The 19,257-nt window shown below is 47.1% G+C and overlaps 1 protein-coding gene across 3 annotated transcripts in view; it reads left to right on the top strand.

Annotated features, from left to right (window-relative positions):
• Positions 1-2,003: 2,003 nt before the first annotated feature.
• ELK3 (ETS transcription factor ELK3) overlaps positions 2,004-19,257 on the top strand; it is a 65,001-nt gene continuing 47,747 nt past the window's right edge. For 2 of the 3 annotated variants that reach the window (XM_059681929.1, XM_059681928.1), the window contains exon 1: positions 2,004-2,406. The gene's annotated coding sequence lies outside the window, so the exon portion shown is untranslated. The remainder of the gene's footprint in view (positions 2,407-19,257) is intronic. The other variant, XM_059681927.1, reaches the window with a different exon arrangement.

Here is a 19,257-nt window from a genome sequence, read left to right as displayed (position 1 = left end):
TAATTCATTCATACCAGGCGGCTATTGTCATTTTTGTATTTGACAACCTAAGGAAAATAGGTCAGTGCCCCTGACTAAATAGTCAGGTATTGCATGTTTTAAAAATTCTTGTGGCACACCAGTGTGCCCTGGCGCACTGGTTGAAAATCGCTGATTTAAAAACACCAGAAAAACTTTTAAGTGTTTCTTTCAGAAGTACTTTAGACAAGGAGGCATTTCCTCAAAACAATTAAACGGCCTGATAAAAACACATACATACACCCTGTATGTCTTACATATTAATATTCCACAAAGATTTGTTGTAAAAAAAAATGCAATAAAAAGCATGAAAGCCACTGGTTGAAAATATACGTGTTTGGCGTTGTTAAATACTTTTTTTAAAAAAATAAAGCAACATGGTGTTCTTCATTGTGTGTGTGAGATTTTATTTCTCCTGGATAAGGATAATAAATACGTTCTCCCAGTCCACAGCCAGCTGCGTGGTACCGGGACACGGAGTGAACTCCACTGAGTGACAGGACAAGCCTACTAGGGATTAAAGCGATAATCCCTAAAGTGGAAAATTGGCTGTGAAAAATCAGGGGGTGATCAACAGCCCTCTTCCCCATAGCTTCTCCTCGGCCCTGTTCTCCTGCCTTGCCCTACCCCCTGCCCTTCTCGGAGGTCTGGTCGCACCTCTCCGTATACATCCACACCAGCAGGAAGCAAAGGTGAACTGGCCTGTCCTCTGAGGCAGGTGCCCCGACCGACCAGACAGGAGCGCAGGGTAGGGGCCGGGTTAGATAAGACTAGATACCAAATACAACCCTGGCCTTTAGAGGCCCACAGTAGGCAAACAAACACTCTCTCTGAAAGATTACAAAGATAAACAAATAAGTGGAGGAAGTCTGAGAATGCGGTCCTTAAAGGACTCACTCCCTGACCCCAGGGAATCTGACTTAATTGGTTTGGTTTCAAAACACTCCCCGGGTAATTCTAAATTAGCCAGGGCTGAAAACGTCCCCAGACCCGCTGAATCAGGCAGGAGCTCCGGCCGTTGAGGCCAGGCAGCCAGTGTTTTCACGAGCCCCCGCCCCACGTGCTGCGGTGCACGCTCAAGTTTGAGAACCATTGGTCCGAGCTGCCAAGGAGTGGAGGCTTGGAAATGGAGGGCTCTGGAAGGTGAGCAGTTGGGGTTGGAGCACAGGGCTGGGGGTTCGGAAGTTAGGCCCCCTCCCCCTTCTTCTCAGGCTCAGGGCCTTGGGCAAGCTCGCCGGTCTGAGCTGGGCCTGAGCCCTGTGGGGTGGGCCGTCCCTGAAGGATATTGCGGCGAGGGGTCCCGTTTTGAGACCACCGAGCCTCCCTCTTAAGCCTCAATCACTCGGCCCCGTGGTCACCGGTCGTTTCCCTCCGAAGCTCCAAAGCAGGCGGGGAAGGGTAGGCCATAGTGAACGGCCAGAAAGGTCTCTTCCAGGAGAATCCTGGCTTCCAGTTTATGGCTTCGCATCCTTTACCCCAAAGTGGGCCCCCTACTCTGAGCGCTGGCTTAAAAAAAAAAATCCCAGACCGAAACCGTGTCTCCGTTTCTGCACACCCAGTATCTTCTCATCCTAAGCAATCACGCCCCCTCCCACGATAAAAGCAGCCTTTTCCCCAGAGCAACCAAACCCTGAACCCCACTCCCGATACTCCCTCCCCCAACTCTTTCATCCCGGCGGACAGAAAACAGCAAGTTCAGCGGCCTCCCCACGTCGGGCCTCCCCACTTAGGCCAACTGGGCAGGCTCGACCCCACTCCAGTGCCCAGCGCAGTCCCCAGCGCAGGGACTCCTGGGGGAGAAGAGGGATCCCCGGTTCCGCCTCCAGCGAGGGTCATCGCCCGAGCGCGTCGGGGGCGGCTTCCCTGGGTTTCTGGCCGAGTTGCACCCCCGCCCCCCGTGGGGAGGGGCTGCGGCCGCTGGGAGAATCGTAGGGTCTGGTGGCTCCTCCCCTGGGGTGGCCGAGCAGGAAGCGGGGCGCGCGGCGGGCGGGGGCGCGCGGCGCGGTGCGGGCGAGTGCGCGGGGCCGAGGCGGCGGAGTATGCGCGGGCCTGGGCGGCCAGCCCCGGCGCACAGCCGCGGCCGGGGCGCGCGGCGCGGGGCGGAAAAGCCTGTTTACACAGACTGCACACCGCCTGGGGAATAATGCAGTAAAGGAAGTGAGCCGGCTCGGCCTGACTGCTCCAACTTCCTGCTCTCACACACACCAGAGGGGAAAAAAAAAGAGGAGCGAGAGAAAGAAAAAAAAAAGGGGGGGAAAAATCAGGATCTCATTACAAGAGCAACAGACCGTCTGCAGACGCCTGTCAGCATGGAAAGTCGGGGGCTTTCGCCCGGTTCCTCCTAGAAATTCCCCCGAAGAAGGATCTCGAAAGCTCCCCCACATCTGGGTAGGTAGCAGGGCTTCTGCCTGTTGCTGGGACAGTTGCAAAGTTTCGTGGGGGGCGGTTTTTTTCCCCCCTTTTCTTTTCTTCGGCTTGGTGGGGGTTGGGCGGTGGGCGCCGCGGGATGAGCTGCGGGCCGGGGTTGGGGGGGAGGCCGCGGGGAGGGGGCGCAGCCGGGATGCTCGGGTGCCCGCGCCGCCGCCCACCCAGCGGGAGCTCCGCGCCGGTCCGCGCGCGGGGCCGGGGGCTGCCGCGACCCTGCCCTGGCGGTACCCGGGCCCTGAGGCTGCGCTGAGAGCCCGGAGGAGGGGCGCGCTCGGGGTGTAGGGGACGGTGAGGCTGGGGGACCTTAGGAGGAACGGTGACTGGAGCAGGCTGCGTGCCCGGAGGCTGGACCACCGCTGACCTGGCAGCTGGGGCGCCCCTCGGGGAGGCAGTGGCACTGATGCTCGGATTCTGGAAGGGAGACGGGAGTGGAGAGGGCCGGCGGAGGGTGTGCGGCGCGAAGGCGCAGGGCTGGAGGCCGTGTCCTCGCGCTCGGCAGGTGACCCCCCGTCGGGTCACCGCCCCGGGCGCACGCCCAGCCGGACCTTTAAAAGCCGGCGGAGCCTTAATGGACACTGTTGTGGAGGACGGGACAGTAGCTGGTCTAGGCACCTCCAGCTCCCGAGGAAGGGGCTCTTCGGCTTCCAACGGAGTGTTGGCCTGTAATGCTACTGCACTTTTTGGGGAGGGGGAAATGAAAAAATTTGCAAGAGAAAAATAAGCGGTCTTGGTTTTAATGTTTTCTGACCTGAATCATCCTGAGGACCAGCTGCAGTTAGGCAGCGGGTGGGGGTGGGAGCAAGAAATGTTATTTCAGAAACTGCAAAAGGGGCTTTTTCGGAAAAAAAAAAATAAAACGAGTGTCGGGAGAGTTTCTGGCTTGTCTGGAAACTGCAAGACTAATTGCCATGCGCTTCCGCTTTGAAACTGGCAGCAGACAGCATCTTGAAAATGACTCACTAGAGGAGCTCACAAAGAAACTGTGGTTTGCTCCTTCTCAGGTTTATGTATTTGTGCCTTTTACAGTTTCCTTTGTAGTGTTGGAGGGGTCCCCCGCCCCTTCCCCGCCGGCCCCCTCCCAGCCCCCCGCGTTTGGAAGCCCCTGGCCGGTCTTTAACTCTCCCCCACCCCCAGCACCCCAGGCGGGAGGGGGGTGAGGGGGAGGCCGAGTTGTTTTTGGAGTTGGCTGGGGAGAGGGTTAAAGGGATTCTGCTGCTGCAGGGGGAAAAAGTTCCCTGAATTTTCCACTGGCTGCTGCAGGAAGAGAGAGCCCCTTTAGTCATTGCTAAGTAATGTCTGCACACACACCAACTAATCTCATTAGGAGTTTCCGCTGCTCCGCACAGGAGGGGTTTTGTGCAGCCACCGTCGGGCGGGCGAGCCCTGCGCTGGAGAGGGGAGACAAGCTACGGCTTTATTTACCTCGAGGTGCAGCCGCCAGCCGAACCTTTGCAGGGTCGTGTCTTTGAAAACTTTGAAGTCACTTTGGATTTCGGACTTACAGGTTTTTCTTTCCCAGTTGTGTGTGTGAAGTTTCTATTGCCTAAGCAGCTCTACACACCCATCCTCTCGCGGCCGAGCTTCAGTCTTTGTTGGGGGGGCGGGGGGGGGGAGGGCGGGGGAGGACGCGGAAGCGATGGGAAACCAAGCATGTTCCAGGCATCTATTAATGAGCTCAAATCGGTTTCTGAGCCTCATTGCCTTGTTGCCAGACACAATACCCTCTGATCTGTCTGCCTTTCTCTCTCTCTGTGTGTGACACATTTATTTGGGAAAGGTCAGTTATGAGTTTCAATTTATGGGCATTATAAAATACAAATTGTGTTAGGAGGGCACATGGGTCAGACAGTTAAGAAGATGGTCCATAAGTGTTTTTAGAGTTTCCAGTAATGATCCTGCCTGCAAAAACCCCTGATGGTATTACTATGCCAAATATAGCAAGGGCCTTCTGGCCTCCCCCCTCCCCCTTTTTTTTTTTTAAAAAAAAAAAACACAACCCTTTATATGATGGGGATGTGTAGAGTTACTAAAAAGGGTAAAGAATTTGAAGGAACCCTATTGGAACTGTAGGGCTCCTTTATTGACAAGGATGTTCTGCTGTCTTGAGGATTTGTTTCTAAGATGTTGGCTTTTTTTTTTTTTTTTTTTATGGTAGCAAGGCATGTCCTAAAAACAGCCTAACCAGCCGGACCAGGTTGAGTCAGTGAACACGAGTACGGGATGTCCCTAACACTGTGCCTGGCACAGGGTAGGTGCTCACTAAATTGTTGCATTGAGCACCGCGAGTGGGACAACAGGACTTACAATAAATAGATAAGAAAAGAAGCTTTGCGAAGCTAACAGCATTCTGCATGAGCATTTCTTCAGGACGGAGGTTGTAAATATTCTCTCAAGACTCCATTTCCTTCGAAATTAAAAGGAGGTAATTAGAAGTCTTCATTCCAATAAGTTATTATGTGGCTAGTTCTCACCTGGGAGTTATTTTGCCTCTCAGGGGGGCATATGACAGTATCTGGAGACATCTTGGTTGTCATAACCATCCGGGGGTGCTATGGGCATCTAGTAGGTAGAGGTCAGGGATGCTGCTACACAGCCAACAACATACAGGACACCACCCCACCCCCCAAAAAAGAATTTTCCAGCCCCAATTGTCAGTAGTTTCCAGATTGAACAACTCTTGTTTCCCATTAGTGACGGTGATGATGATAACTCTTTTATGTGCATTCATTCAGTGAAGAGGACATTTAAAACTCATCAGTTGCCCCTTTCTGCCTCATATATAACACACATGCACGGATTTTTTCTCCCTCTTGTTGGTCAGTAATATGCAATAGCGCGGCATGTAAGGGAAGACATTGTGGGGTGTACCTGTTAGACCGTCTCTGAACCTCACTCCTCGGTGCTAATGCTTTTGGACCAGAATGGCAATAGCCCAGATAGGGGAGAGCAGTGATATACTTTTTTTTCTAGCCCCATTTGAATTTTAAAGTTTCTTAAACATTTACTAAAGACCTCCTCTCTTTCTTCTTTAAAAAATTTAATAATTCAAAAGTGCTAGTATACAGTAAATGTAACTCTGAGGTCATATATCGGAATTTATATTTGTAATAAGTTTTTGGAACTTGGATCTTTTCCTGAAATTGGTTTTAAAGGACTTCCAGGCAGTGCATATAAATTTAAAAAACTCCTTTCCTAGCTGTCAGATACTGAGTTTTGTATGTTCACTGCTACCCAATTATATTTATAGACCTATCTGCTTCAAAAACCAATATGGTTGCAGAGCATTCCCTATTGATAAACCCAAACACTTAAAATAGCTTTGCTCCTTTGCAGCCCTAGAGAGTGACCTGGCCATCTCCATGTTTCTCAGGCCTGGGGTTCCCCATTAAACTTTAAAAGAAATCTGTTCTCTGTCGGTTCTGGTTGTTCCCTGGCTGCAGGCAGCTGGCTTCTGCCCCTTCTTAAGGGCCTGCACCTACACATGCACGTGAGTGGCCCAGGTCTTTTGAATGAAGGCCCCCACTCCTGTCTGATTTTTCTGTATGTTTCAGGCAAGAGTTGTTGTTGTTGTTGTTTTTTTAATGCCCTAGTTATCCATAATTCCTCTTTGCCTTCATAGTTTGAATTATAATACACTTGAGACCACACTAGCATAACACAATTTTGAAAGGTGAGTTGTTGTTTTTTCTGTTATAAAAATATGAATGTGAATTATCATAGGGAGATTTAGAGAGTCACTAAGAACAATATAAACATCTCCCATAACCCCACTGTTAACGTTTGGTGTATATTTTTCTGGTTTTATAAATGCATGTGCGTGTGTGTACATACACAGATATACACGCACATGCACAGGTGTAACCTTTTTAATTGCAGTCACACTATGCTTTCTGTTTTGTAACTCATTTTCACTTTACGTATCATGCAGCATTTTAATAACTAGTATGAAGACCAAAGTGACCACACATAGAGCTTGTATTTATTGATCTAATAAATGTGTTGATTCAACAGTAGATTGACATAATTTCGACATGGACATGTTCAGTGTTTTTGTCTTTGTGACTCCGAGTAATGTTCTAAGAATGCTGTCCTCTTGAAAGACTGAATTCATATGTGGTGTGAAATTTGGGATTTTGCTGAGTTTCTCTATGATTTAAGAATGAGTCATGATTTGCAGGAGAATATCAAGATGTAGTAACAGGAAGTCCAGGACACTACACATCAAAATAGAACGTTCAGTGATGAAAAAAAGAAACTAGGTTAAACCAAAAATACACCTTGAATTTACCTAACTATAGGAGGGGGGAGGAGGTGCCTCTTGCACACATTGACAACTCTTTATTTAGCACTGTTTCATTTGATATCAGTAGAGTTTTCAAACTTTGAAGTTGGTATTTTAAGTGGGTTTTCAGCTCAAGGTTTGCTATTGCCCATGGCCAGTTTGAATTGAGCTCATCCAGCTTTTGGGTTGAAACCACGGCAGGGAGACCATGAAAACGCTGTTTTTTTGCCACCTTGCATGCAGCCCTAGTAAATTGAGTTGTCAGCCTGTGTGTGGGTAACCTTCTGTTAACAAACCCTAAAGGCCTTCAAAAATGGTAGATTATCTTGTCTTTTAAGTCACGATTCCATGCAGATATTTGACTCCGCATGACTCCTATCTGCACCAAAATAAAAATGGCCTTTTATCCATTACTGGAAACTTATATACATGTCAGCAGTTTAAAAATAAACTTTGAATTGGTCATTTCGATAAATTGGAATTTGGTCTGAACTGCCAGGAGAGGTTAGCTCACTGACTACTTTATGTGTTTTTAATTCCATTTTCTGGAAAGTAATTATGGAATTATTGTAAGAATTGAATGGGATTATTTTTAATGTGGCAGTGAGATTTATTTGTATATTTTTAAAGACATTAAGGTTTTGGCTATGCTAATGTATTCCAATTTGAATTGGACAAAATGAATTTTATTTATTACACACATGCTCTAAAAAGTTCTAATGCACACACATTGTCTTAAGTATTCTTAGAGCTACTATATCTAGCAGAACCTAATTTTCCATGCACAAACATGGGAGTGGTGGGGTATGATGCACACTTATCTGATGCTGCCTCTTAGACCTCTAGAGAAAGTATCAGATAAGTATGCCTCAGGCCTACCCCATCACTAGTGTTAGGGGTCTTCTGTTGCAAGCAGCAGAATAAGGAATCTGAGACCCTTCGTGCCCCTTTTAAAAAAAAGTTGAGGTAAATAAAAAAAATGTGAGGCATAATTTGCACACATGAAAACACGGATTTTAAACGTTAATGTATACACTTGTGTCATCCCTACCCCCTCCCTCCAAACTGAGAATATTTCCGTTACTCCAAAACATTCCTGGCTGTTTTTTGTTTTTTTTTTAAATTATATTATGGCAATTTCATGATTCTACCATGTAGGTTATTGAACCCCAGAACATCTTGATAAAATGATGCAGTATTTTTATTTCATCTGTATGGTTAAAAATAAATCATGAGATGGTGTGAATTTCCTTATTATATGAGAAGAGAAAGTGTCCCTTGTACATTTTTTCATCACTTAAGTTAGCCAAAAGTAATACAGGGTGTCCTAAAAAAAAATGTACACACATTTTTAATCCATTATTAACTCCAAAGGGTTAAATCTGAAAAGAAAGAAACATCAGTTGAGCTACCAGCTGTTAACGTGTGTATACATTTTTTTGGGGGGGACACCCTGTATACATGCTGCAGGGAAAAGTAGATTGCCTCCAAACCACTTGGGTTGAGAGGATATCACTTCATCTTCCTCAACCTCAGTTTCCCTGGCTGGGGGGTGAAGTGAGTCAGAGAGGCTTTCAAGGCAAAGTCTGATTGTACTACCTTTTTGGAGTAAAGAACTTGAATTCTTCTGAGAGTTGTGAAAGTGTAATGTGAATTTTGCTGTCATCCCCAAACAGCTGACTTTTAGACATATACAGCAATTTAAACTGCTGTTTTGGGGTGGGACAAGGGGTTCCCCAAAACGTTCCCCTTCAATCCCATTTTGGCCCCTTATTGAACAGGGATCACCTGTGTGAGGGTCAGTGTCAGCTGCTGTTCTTACCTCTCCTCCTTTTCTTGAGGGTTGTGACAAGCACCACAGTTGCCTAATTCTGTGGGGACACCAGGTACTGACTCTGGGTTGGGTGCTGAGTAGGCCCAGGGAAGGTTTTCATCACCAGGTGAAGTCCCTACTCCTTCCTTCCCAGAGTCTTTGAAACTATCTCCATCCTGGACGGCAGTGTCTGATGGCCCCCCCCCCCCTTCCCTCTCACCCCCTCCCATTCCCTTCTCCACCCACAGACTAGAGCAGCCCTTTAAACACAGACCTGACCTTGGCTCTCCTCCACTTAAAGCCTCCCGTGGCTTCAGCGAGGATGAAGACCTAAGTCCTTAGTGTGAGCTCCCAGCTGTGATTGGGGCCAGCCGCACTAGCCCTTCCTCAGTTCCGCTAGTACGTAATGTAGCTTCTGCCCACTGGGCCTTTCCCAGTGCTGTTCTCTGTCCTAGGAATTCCCTTCCGTGCCCCCCACCCCCATCAATTTTTCTCACTTTGCTTTGTCCAGCCAATTTGTTGTCATCAGCTCACCCATCTCTTCCTGGAGGAAGCCTTTGCTGGTCCCCCAGACTAGATCTCCCCCGGTCATCTGTCCCTGGTCTTCCAAGCCCTCACCACAGGTCTAGTCATACGTGTCTTCATGACCCAAATTCTCCCTCTCCAAATTCTTACTTCCCAAACACAGGTATTGAACAGGTTCAGATAGGGATTCTGGAAATAGGGCTGGTGTCCCTCATTATTCATGAATGCTCCTTATCTCCAACTCAGGAACCAAGTGCCATATCCCTCATTATCCAAAGTCACTGTCCAAACTCTTGAATCCATTCAATTCAGACAGGGAGGGATACCTGTGCACGTAGGTGTCATGATGCGTTTCATATCTGTCACGCACATCAGTCTGTAAGCTCCCTCTGGGCCTGCATCTGTTTTTCTCATTCTTGTATTTATCCCAGCACTTTGTCCAAAACCTGGCACTCATTGAATTAAAAACAATCTGAAGGGGAAACAACTTGCCAGAATAGCCCATTCCTCTCCCCCCCCCCCCGTCCCCCGCCCCGGTCCCCACTTTGCCATTGAACTTGACAAAGCACTTTGTCAACATGCATAAATCCAGCTTTTTCCTAGACAGTAAATTAGTTGGATTAATAACAGGCGTATCTTTTGGTTAACTCATAAAGACAACCAAAAAGATCCTCTGTAGAGAATATCCCGTTTTTCTAGAGGTTTTGTCCAGACTTTCAAGAACAGTAGATGTACAGAAGTCAGGTTAGTTTGTTAAAAAACCTTAGCCCTGTTGTTGATATCAGTATTCCACAAAGAATGGTTGGTTCACAGTTAAATAATTCATAGGAAAGTATAGCGTGAAAGAAGTTCTTTCCGTAGTAAAATGAATCATTCTGTAGCAACCATCATTAAACCTTTATCAAGACTTTAATTGATCAAGTCTTCATCGTTCCCTTGGGCTGAATTCCATAATACAGGGCAGGGCAAAAGTAGGTTGACAGTTGTTTGTATGGGAAATAATACAGTAATTCGTAGATAATCACGCAAGGGTAAAGTGTGTTGAGCACTCACAACTATAAACGTGCTTTTGCCCCACCCAGTGTCCACCGCTGTAAGTTCTTCTTCGTTTATACTAACACCTGTGTGGGTAGCTTTTGTCTTTCTGTCTGTAACTTTTAGTAACTTATGAATGACATTTCTGATTGAGTTTTAAAATTTAAAAAAAATTCTGTCTGGGAGATGATGAAAAGATGAGTGACGACCTAAATTGTTTTTGGGGAAGGGGGGCAGGACCTGTTCATTTCACTGGGTTTTGCCAAGGAGCCGTTGGTTGATCATCAAAGCTTGGTTTACCAGAATGTGTGACTAAGGAGCGTTTTCTCCCTGCACTTAATTGTCAGCAGAGAGAGATTAAAACAAGAACAACAACAGCAGCAGCAACAAAACAAGCCCTGGAATTGATCCCGGGAGTGACTGCAGGGGTTCCCGCACACTGTCTACCTCTAAGTTCTCACCGTCCTCAGAATGACAACACCAGGCCCAGAAGGGATCGCATGCTCATTAGGCAAGAGAAGGGCTGTAGATGTTAGAGCAGTTCCCAGCACTGATAGTGAAGAAGAACACTCCTCTGGTGAATACTCGGTGAACTGGAAATCTTACTTCTCAAGTGTCTCCTTATTGGAGTTTGGAAGGTCTGTCCTTAGAGCCTAATATATGAGCCCTCATTTTTGTTGTTCATTTGAAAATGAAAGAGAGAAGCATTGGCAGAGAGAGAGAGAGAGAGAGAGAGAGAGAGAGAGAGAGAGAGAGAGAGAGAGAGAGAGAGAGAGAAAGGAAGGAAAGAAAGAAGGGAGGAAGGAAGGAAGGAAGAAAAGAAAGAAAGAGGGGAGGGAGGGAGGGAGGGGAGGGATGTCTGAGAGTGGGACAGTGTGACCTCGGTTGTTACTCCTCTATGCAGAGCCCCTCTTGTAGGGTTCGAGCCCTAGCTCTGTGCAGGGGATAGCAGCATAAAGGAATGTTTGTTAAACATTGCCCCAACGAATCATTGCTTCACTGTAAGAGCTCAGGAGAGAACTTGGGTGGGTGTATTTCCATAATTTTCAGGAGAAGAGAAAGCTGGGATTCCTGATCATGTCAGCAAGGCCTATTAAGAACTTAGAAGAAGGGACAGGGACCCTGCAGTGTTATTTGGAAGACCACCCGGAGAGGCGGCCCTTCCATCTTGTATGGCCTTGCAATGGGAACTCTCTGGAATCTAGAGTTCGTGAGTGTAGGTAGGGAAGTGATGTCTGCTAAGGTCCTCACCTGTTTTCCAAGCACCAGACGGTGAGCATGTAGACCAGAGGCTGTTAGATGGGAGAGCATTGCTTTTTTTCCCTCTCCTAAGGATATGTTTTCTTATTGATTTTATTGATTTTAGAGAGAGAGGAAGTGGGAGAGAGAGAGACAGACAGACAGACAGACAGACAGACATTGATCGGTTGCCTCCTGTAGGCATCCTGACCTGTCACCTATGTATGTGACCTGACCGGGAATTGAACCCGCAACCTTTTGGTATCCAGGACGATGCTCCAACCAGCTGAGCCACCCGCGAGGGCTCTGCTTTTTTTCTTTTTCTTTCTTTAAAGCCTTTTAGAACAAATTCTCCAAGTACCATTCTGGGTCAGGATTGGAACTGATTAAACGCCAGGCAGAGCTATGTCATCAGCGTCAGCGCTCAGAGTGTAGCAGAGGGCAGCGGTGCTTGTGATGGGCTGGCTTCATCTTTGATAGTTGAGACAAAAAACGGAAGCAGTGCTCAGTCAGCCACTCAGAGTTCTTTGTGCCTAATTCACTTGTGTAGATGTTTTAGCCCTATTCTCTGTTCTGCGTGTACGACACGTGGATAAGTTGAGTAATTTTGAAGAGTATTAATAACTCCTGAAAGGGAATCACTTCCATGACAAAAGCGGGTGCTGTTAGAAGATGCCTCGAGCCACACAGAGTGACCCGCGTGGCCTGGGCCTCTCCAAAGCTCTGAGCCGCCGCGCTCAGATGTGAGGATGGCCCTGTTTTGATTCAAATCAGAGCTGAACCACAAGAACGGAACACTCCTCCAGGCTTCGCCACATCCTTTGCTTTATTTTTTTTAAACCTAAATATTAAGAACTAATTTGTTTGTAGGAAAATAGAAACTTGACGTAGAAGGTCATCCATGCACCAAAATGATGAAAATATAGAAAGGTGGGGGGGGGGGGGCGGGGGAAAGGACCATTTATAGCAGGAGCTGGCTGTTGTCTTGTCCCGCGAATACAATTACATGGTACAGTTATTGGAAGAGTAGGTAGGGGGACAAGTTGTACGTGACATTTCTAAAAGGACCAGGCCAGGTGAGTGGTTGGCAGGTTCCTGCCTGGGAATTCAGGGCCATGAGCACACTCTGGACTATGAATCTGATGTTTGATGTGAATGCCACCAACAGCCATTCTCTGTGTGACACGCATGGACGGGTCATCGGTCTTCCGCTTGATGGGCAGTTTTGTTATTTTCTTCATTTATTCATTGCAGTTTGGGGGTCAGTTTTTAAAAATTAGGTTTTAAGGATAAGGCATTGGGAGAAGGTCATTTCATTTTGGAATCACACACTGTCTCTCTTTGCCACCGATGTTTTTTTTTTTTTAGGAGTAACTGAACTCAACAGGGACATCAAGATATTTTTTCCTGTGTTCCAGGGGGTGGAGTTTGCTTGTACATCAGGCTTGATGTTAAAGAGACATGCAGTTGAAAAGTGAGATGGCTTTTGCTTGTCATTTCCCCTTAGTGCCCTTATATTTTTGTGTCCTGTCAAAGAGGACTTTAATAGAAGTTGTTTTAATTTAGAAGAAACTCTGCATTTGGCATTGTCCTATGCATCTAGACTTGATATCCATGTACAGAGATGTAAGAGAAATATATGCATATGGAGAGAGTAAAAGCAGTAAGAGGGGTAGTTCCTACCTTCAGGACTCAATGCAGCTGAAACACCCACAGATGTCCACCACATGAGCAGGTGATGATGTTTTGAAGACTGCAGAGTCACTGTCTTTTTATAGATCCCTCCAAAGTGCATATATTATCATGCCAGATTTATATATACATGTTTATGCCCAGAATTTCCATGTCCTAAACTGTACAGGAGTTTTGCTGAGAAGAACACCAAAGAAAAGCAGTGAGGCTAATGTGACCGTGGAATCTAGACACCTGGAAGTGCCCAGGTCTTGCTTAGGTGACCACACCTGCAAGGTAGCTCTTTCTGCTTCTGTAAAATCTCTAAAGGAGATGTCACAGACCAGAAATCCATACCGCTTTTGCAAGGGTCGTGTATAGAGTAGGACCCAAAGATTACCCGATGTCAGTATTATCTAGCTCAGTCTTGACATTGCCCAAACCAGCACATTATGGCACATGTTAAATTTCAGGGGAAAAAAAGGGGGGAGGTTTAAATACTATTAGCCATTTGTAAATTAGCAGTTCAAATATGCTATATTGTAAAATTTTAAGACATCATATATGTCTAAACAATGTCCAGATCAGCTCTCTGGTATATACTATTTTAAAAAGACATCTAAATCCAGCCAGTGTGGCGCAGTGGTTGAGAGTTGGCCCATGAACCAAGAGGTCACCACTTCGATTCCTGGCCAGGCCACATGTCCCGGTTGCAGGCTCAGTCCCCAGTAAAGGGCGTGCAGGAGGCAACCACTCTATGCTTCTCTCTCATTGATGCTTCTATCTCTCTATCCCTCTCCCTTCCTCTCTCTCTCTCAAATCAATAATAAAATAAAAAAACAACCCATCAAACACATCTAAAATAGTTTCAGTGGATTTACTCCAGGGAAGAGGGAAAGATAACTTTCCCAGGAATGCTGATGTTGGGGACAGTTTCCTTTCATGACTTAACCATCCAGAAATGATGGAAGGAATGGTACTTTATCATTTTAAGTTCAGCAGAGAAGACCGGAGAGTTCACAGTCCCTCTGGGAAGACCATGGCTCCTCACCCTCGGCAGGCGCCCGCCGGGCCTTTCTGGGAGGGAAAGCTGGAGGCAGAGGGTCAGGGGTTCCCGTTTAGTAGCTTGATGTGCCAGGCATGCCTGAGAAGCAGGCGCTGGGGATGAGACATGATCTGATGGCAGTAAATGAAGAAGAGAACAACTGCATGGACCTCTGGAGGCGCTGTGGGGCCTGGGGGGTGGCTTTGGTAGGACAAGGGAGCAGCAACAGGGCTCACCCTGGAGGGGGTTTGGGGCGGGAGACCGGAGATATGGGCCATGAGGGGAGGAAAGTGCAGATGTTGGTGGGGGGCCAGGCCAGGTGCAGCGGGCCAGGGAAAGGGGAGGGTGCACAGATGTCACCTTTCTGTCCGGAAATGCTTGGCGCTGCAGCAGGAGGGGGATGCGAACACAGCACAGCGCTGCACACGTCCCGGCCCCCAGGGTCCCTTGCGGATCCTTCTGAGAGGAAGGGATGGTGTCCGGCCCACACCCGACCTACCTGGGACTTATTCCTGCCCGACCGTGGTGTCAGCCCCGGGTGTGTGCACCCGTGTGGGAGTGATGGCTGAGGTCTGTGCGGGTGGCGAGGAAGGAACGGCCCGAGGGAGGAGAGTGCCATTGTGAAGCAGACATGTTGCGGGTTGCTTTGATGGACAAAGAGCCGTGTCCAGATGTTTAATGAGAAGAGGTAGGACCTGGGTTTTCTTTCCTTCTCTTAAACATATTTTATCTGGCCTTTTTCTTTTCTTTTTTTTTTTTTTTTTCTTCTTCTAATGTTTCCATTGGGTGGTGCTGCAGGAATTCCTACCTTTTGCCTTGGATCTCCCCTTCCCAGAAAGACGCGCTGAAGCATAATGGGCGGAAGTCCTGATTTAGAACGATTTTACAGTTCCAGCACAATAGGAGAGTCTGGAGGATGCTCTGGCAGGAAACGGCTCCGTTCCTGGATGTGGAAAAACCACCATCATTTCGTATCATGCAAAAGTGTCCTTGCCGCATGGGGCATACCCTTTCGGCTTTCACCAACTTGTTTTTCAGCAGAGAACAGCGTTCACGTTCATCACTAGAGACGGTGATTTCATCCTAGTGGCAGTGGTAGGGCAGATTTCCTCTATTTTCAATTTTCGTAGAATTATCCTCACAAAGTCCCTAAGCAAATAACCATTTTCTGATGTGAAGACGAATCAGATTTTAAACATGTATCTGTTAAGGCTTTATTGAAGTTGGAGGCACTTCCCCCTTCCTGTTTTAGAGATCATTTGCACAAGATAATAGGTCAGAAGATAACTTAGATTTTTACTTTCAAAATACTTTTAATCATAAAAAGGCTTTTAGCTTGGTAAGACTTAGGTATGGAGGGGGAGGGTTGGCCATCTCCCTGCTTTACAGAGAAAGAAGTTGAGGCGGAGAGAAACTGGCGTCCCTGCCCGAGATCGCCTAACTCTTGTAAAGCTCTGGACAAGATGAGGGTGTCTGTGTTCTGACCCCCTTCCCTTGGGCACAGGACCACATTTTATTAATATGAATAGTAAAAAAAAAAAAAAAGTAGGTAAAAGGTTTTCCATTCAAAGGCCTATGAAATGTAAGGATCAGGGGAGTAGGAGATGGGGGAATACCCACTGGAAATTAGGAAGCAGCTCCTATGGAGCTCAAATTTCAGGACAGTTAGCAAGATTTTAAGTGCATTTTACTGAATGCACAACAGTGTGTGTGTGTGTGTGTGTGTGTGTGTGTGTGTGTGTAGATCCTCCATGAAATCCCAGGTCTTTCTTTCTTAGAACCTGAAACAGGGCTTCCCCAGAGGTGTTTGTTTTTATTCATTTTTATTTATTTATTTTTGTTCATTCTCACCCGAGGATATTTTTCCATTGGTTTTTAGAGAGAGTGCAAGGGAGGGGGAGAGGGGGAGAGATGATAGATAGATAGATAGATAGATAGATAGATAGATAGATAGATAGAGACTTTGATGTGAGACACATTGATTGGTTGCCTGCCACATTCATCCTGACCAGGGCCAGGAATTGAACCTGCAACTCAGGTATGTGCCCTTGACCGGGAATTGAACCTGAGACCCTTGGGTTTCAACACAATAGAAGAGTCATTGATGATTCTTCTTGAACCTGAGACCCTCTAACTACGTAGCCACACCGGCCAGGGCCAAAGGTGTTTGCTTTTAAAGGGGACACTCAGAGCCCTGCTGGATGCTAGGTGCCACACTAGGAACTGTGGAGTAGTGTCAGTGCGGTCCCCAGCCTGTCCCTGTCCCATGGGAAGTCTTTCTCATACATAATTCATGTCTTCATCCTGTGAAATGGGCTCAGGCGCTGGGCCCCTCCCTGGGCCCAGGCTAGGCCACTTCTGACTTTTATCATCTTGTTTCTCTGTCCTGTGTACACACACCGTGTTGGGGGTTGTGGGGGGGGGGGGGAGGAAGGGGGAGGGTATGTCCTTTCTCTCAAGAGCCCACCTTCATTCTTTAGTATTGGATGTACCTGGAGCACAGCTAAACCCATATACAGATCTTTTTATTTTTTTAATATATTTCTAAACATGTTTTTATTGATTTCAGAGAGGAAGGGAGAGGGAGAGGGATAGAAACATCAGTGATGAGAGAGAATCATTGATTGTCTGTCTCCTGCATGCCTCCTACTGGGGATTGAGCCCGCCACCCAGGCATGTGCCCTGACCAGAATTGAACCCTGACCTCCTGGTTCATAGGTTGTGATGCTCAACCACTGAGCTCCACCAACCGGGCTACAAATGTTTTTAAAAGGGAAATTGGTTTAAAAACAAAATGATGGGATGGGTTCAAAGTCTGTTTCTTAAAACAGCCAATTGGGACAGTTGGAGTCACCCATGAGGCAAAGCCAGAAATAAACGAGGAAATTTCCTGATTTGAGTGGGAATGCTAGTGCCCTCTAGGTTAATAGGAGACGCTTCTCTCAGCAGCAGTGAGGTGTGCGCATGAGAATGAGGCCTCTGCTGGAGGGAGTGCGCGTGGTGATGAAGAACCTGGACTTTGGAGCCTGGGTAGGAGACAGGGGGCTCTGCCCATTTACTCCTGTGGCCAGGAGCCTCGTTTCACCTTCGGTCCCAACTTCCTCACGGAGTATTCATTTAGATAGCGTTATCGAAGGCACTCGGCCCAATGCCTGGTACATAGGGAACGTTCGCCAAATGGTAGCATTTGAAAAGAAAAGCTATTGAAAGAAGCAATGCATTTTTAAAAATTTTTTGGTGTGAGCCTTCATTTTGAGAATTCCGTGGAATCTCAGAATTGCTGGGGGAAAATGTAGCTAGCATCTTTCTTAGTGCAGGGCTCTTTATTTTAAATTTATATATTACTTTGAGGGTTTTATAAACCCTGCTGAAGTTGTGTGTGTTTTGTATGCATATATCTTTTCTTCCCCCCGCCCCCCCCCCTAGAGAATTTCAGATTCTCATAAAGGTCCATCCCTGGACTGAACACAGGAAGAAGGCACTGTCCTGGGGGTGTGACTGCGTGTGTGTATACACGTGTGTATATGTATCTTCTCTGTTGTGGTTACATGCTCTAGGTTGTCTATCTAAAACAACAATTTCACACAGTTCAGCCTAATGTACACAGTGTGATGATGAGAGAGACTGTGATGAGTTATGACTCTACCTCACATTCATCTGTTAGGTATCAAAGCCTCCCAAGTTAGAAGTCACCAGGTAGCCTTGTACCAGTAGTCATCATATTTACCTGAAATCACCTGCTGTGTACAGTATTATGAAAGTCATGAGTCTTCACTGGAGACTGAGTGGTAGCTTTATCCCATCGCGTGAGTCATTTTTCTAGTTCCATATTCTTTTGATCCAGATGACTACTGTTAGGAGCATTTGCTTAGTATTTTTTTTTTTTTAGAATAAAAATACTTAGAATTAAAAAACACTTAGTCTTGCTCAGTATGTTTTCCCCTGTAGAATTCATAGGGCTAATCATTCTGGGGAGGAAACCTGCCTCAAGGAGATTTCTTGGGCAGCGAGTGGTGTTCTTTCAGAGAGCAGGGTCTGGCCGTCGCGTTGAGGGTTAAAGCAGAGGTGACACACAGGCAAAATGAAACCAGAGCTGCAATTACAAAGTGGGGCAGATGTAGGAGGCCAGGTTTCCTGTGGCCCATTTTCCAGTTTCCTGCCTGCAACCTGCAGAACAGGAAGCCGGGTGTTACCGACTCTGAGAACTGCAGGACGACGTGCTCCGGGCCAGAACGGAGACACACGCAAACAGCACGGACAACAAAGACACTTGCAAAGAAAGTGAACGTTTGGGTCTTAGTCCAGGAATGTCTGGGAAGGAACAACCCATCTGTGTAAAGAAAAAGCATTGTCAATAGTGTGGCGAAGGCCTGGGGTGGGGCGGGGGCGGGGTGGAGAGGGACAAAGGTGGGGGCCCGTGGGGGACATCTGTAATGCTGTCAACAATGAATAAAATAAAACGCACAACAAAAAAATGAAAGAGTATTGTCAGCAGAGCCGGCATGTCCACAGCGGACTCTCCGGGGGCGCCTGGGGGCTGGCTGTCCCGGGTTGTAGGAACCTCTGATTTTTACAGCCTTACTCATCTCTCAAGACATGGTCTGCTTTTTCATCCAGTGCGTTACCTGGAAAGATCTTCCCTGCCATGCCCAGGACTGCTGAATCTGTTTCCTGGCCATGTTGATATGTGAGGGAGGTGGATGTGGTTAACCGACGGGCTGTAATGAACTACAGCCTCCCTTTGGGAAGGCTGGGTGACCAGTTGGCTGCTTTGATCTCCAGGCTTGTGTTCCTTTAACTGCCCAATAAAATCGTGCCTGATGCTTTCAGAGAAGAGATTACATGGTGATGTGTATGCTGAAGACTGCGGACCGCACACTTCTTGTGTGTGTGTGTGTGTGTGTGTGTGTGTGTGTGTGTGTGTGTGTGTCGCTACCCGATGTGAGGAGAGGCAGGGCTCAGGCGGTCAGAAGACACCGGAGAAGTGGACACGACTATCGTCCTCCTGAGGGGAAAAAAAGAGGAAAATGGTTTCGTGTCTAGGCTCCTTGACACATGGTAGAAGAGCCTCTGAAGTCTCTGAAGTCATACGTTACAATCCCCACTTCAATGGTAAAGAAATTAAGATCCAGAGAAGTTGATTCACTGCACACTGTTTTCTTGAATGCTTATTGATGCTGACGGAGTGGTGGCCAGCAATCA

This window comes from Myotis daubentonii, chromosome 2 (genome assembly GCF_963259705.1).
Source record: "Myotis daubentonii chromosome 2, mMyoDau2.1, whole genome shotgun sequence".
Lineage (NCBI taxonomy): Eukaryota > Metazoa > Chordata > Mammalia > Chiroptera > Vespertilionidae > Myotis > Myotis daubentonii.
This window is presented reverse-complemented; position numbering and strand designations above follow the sequence as displayed.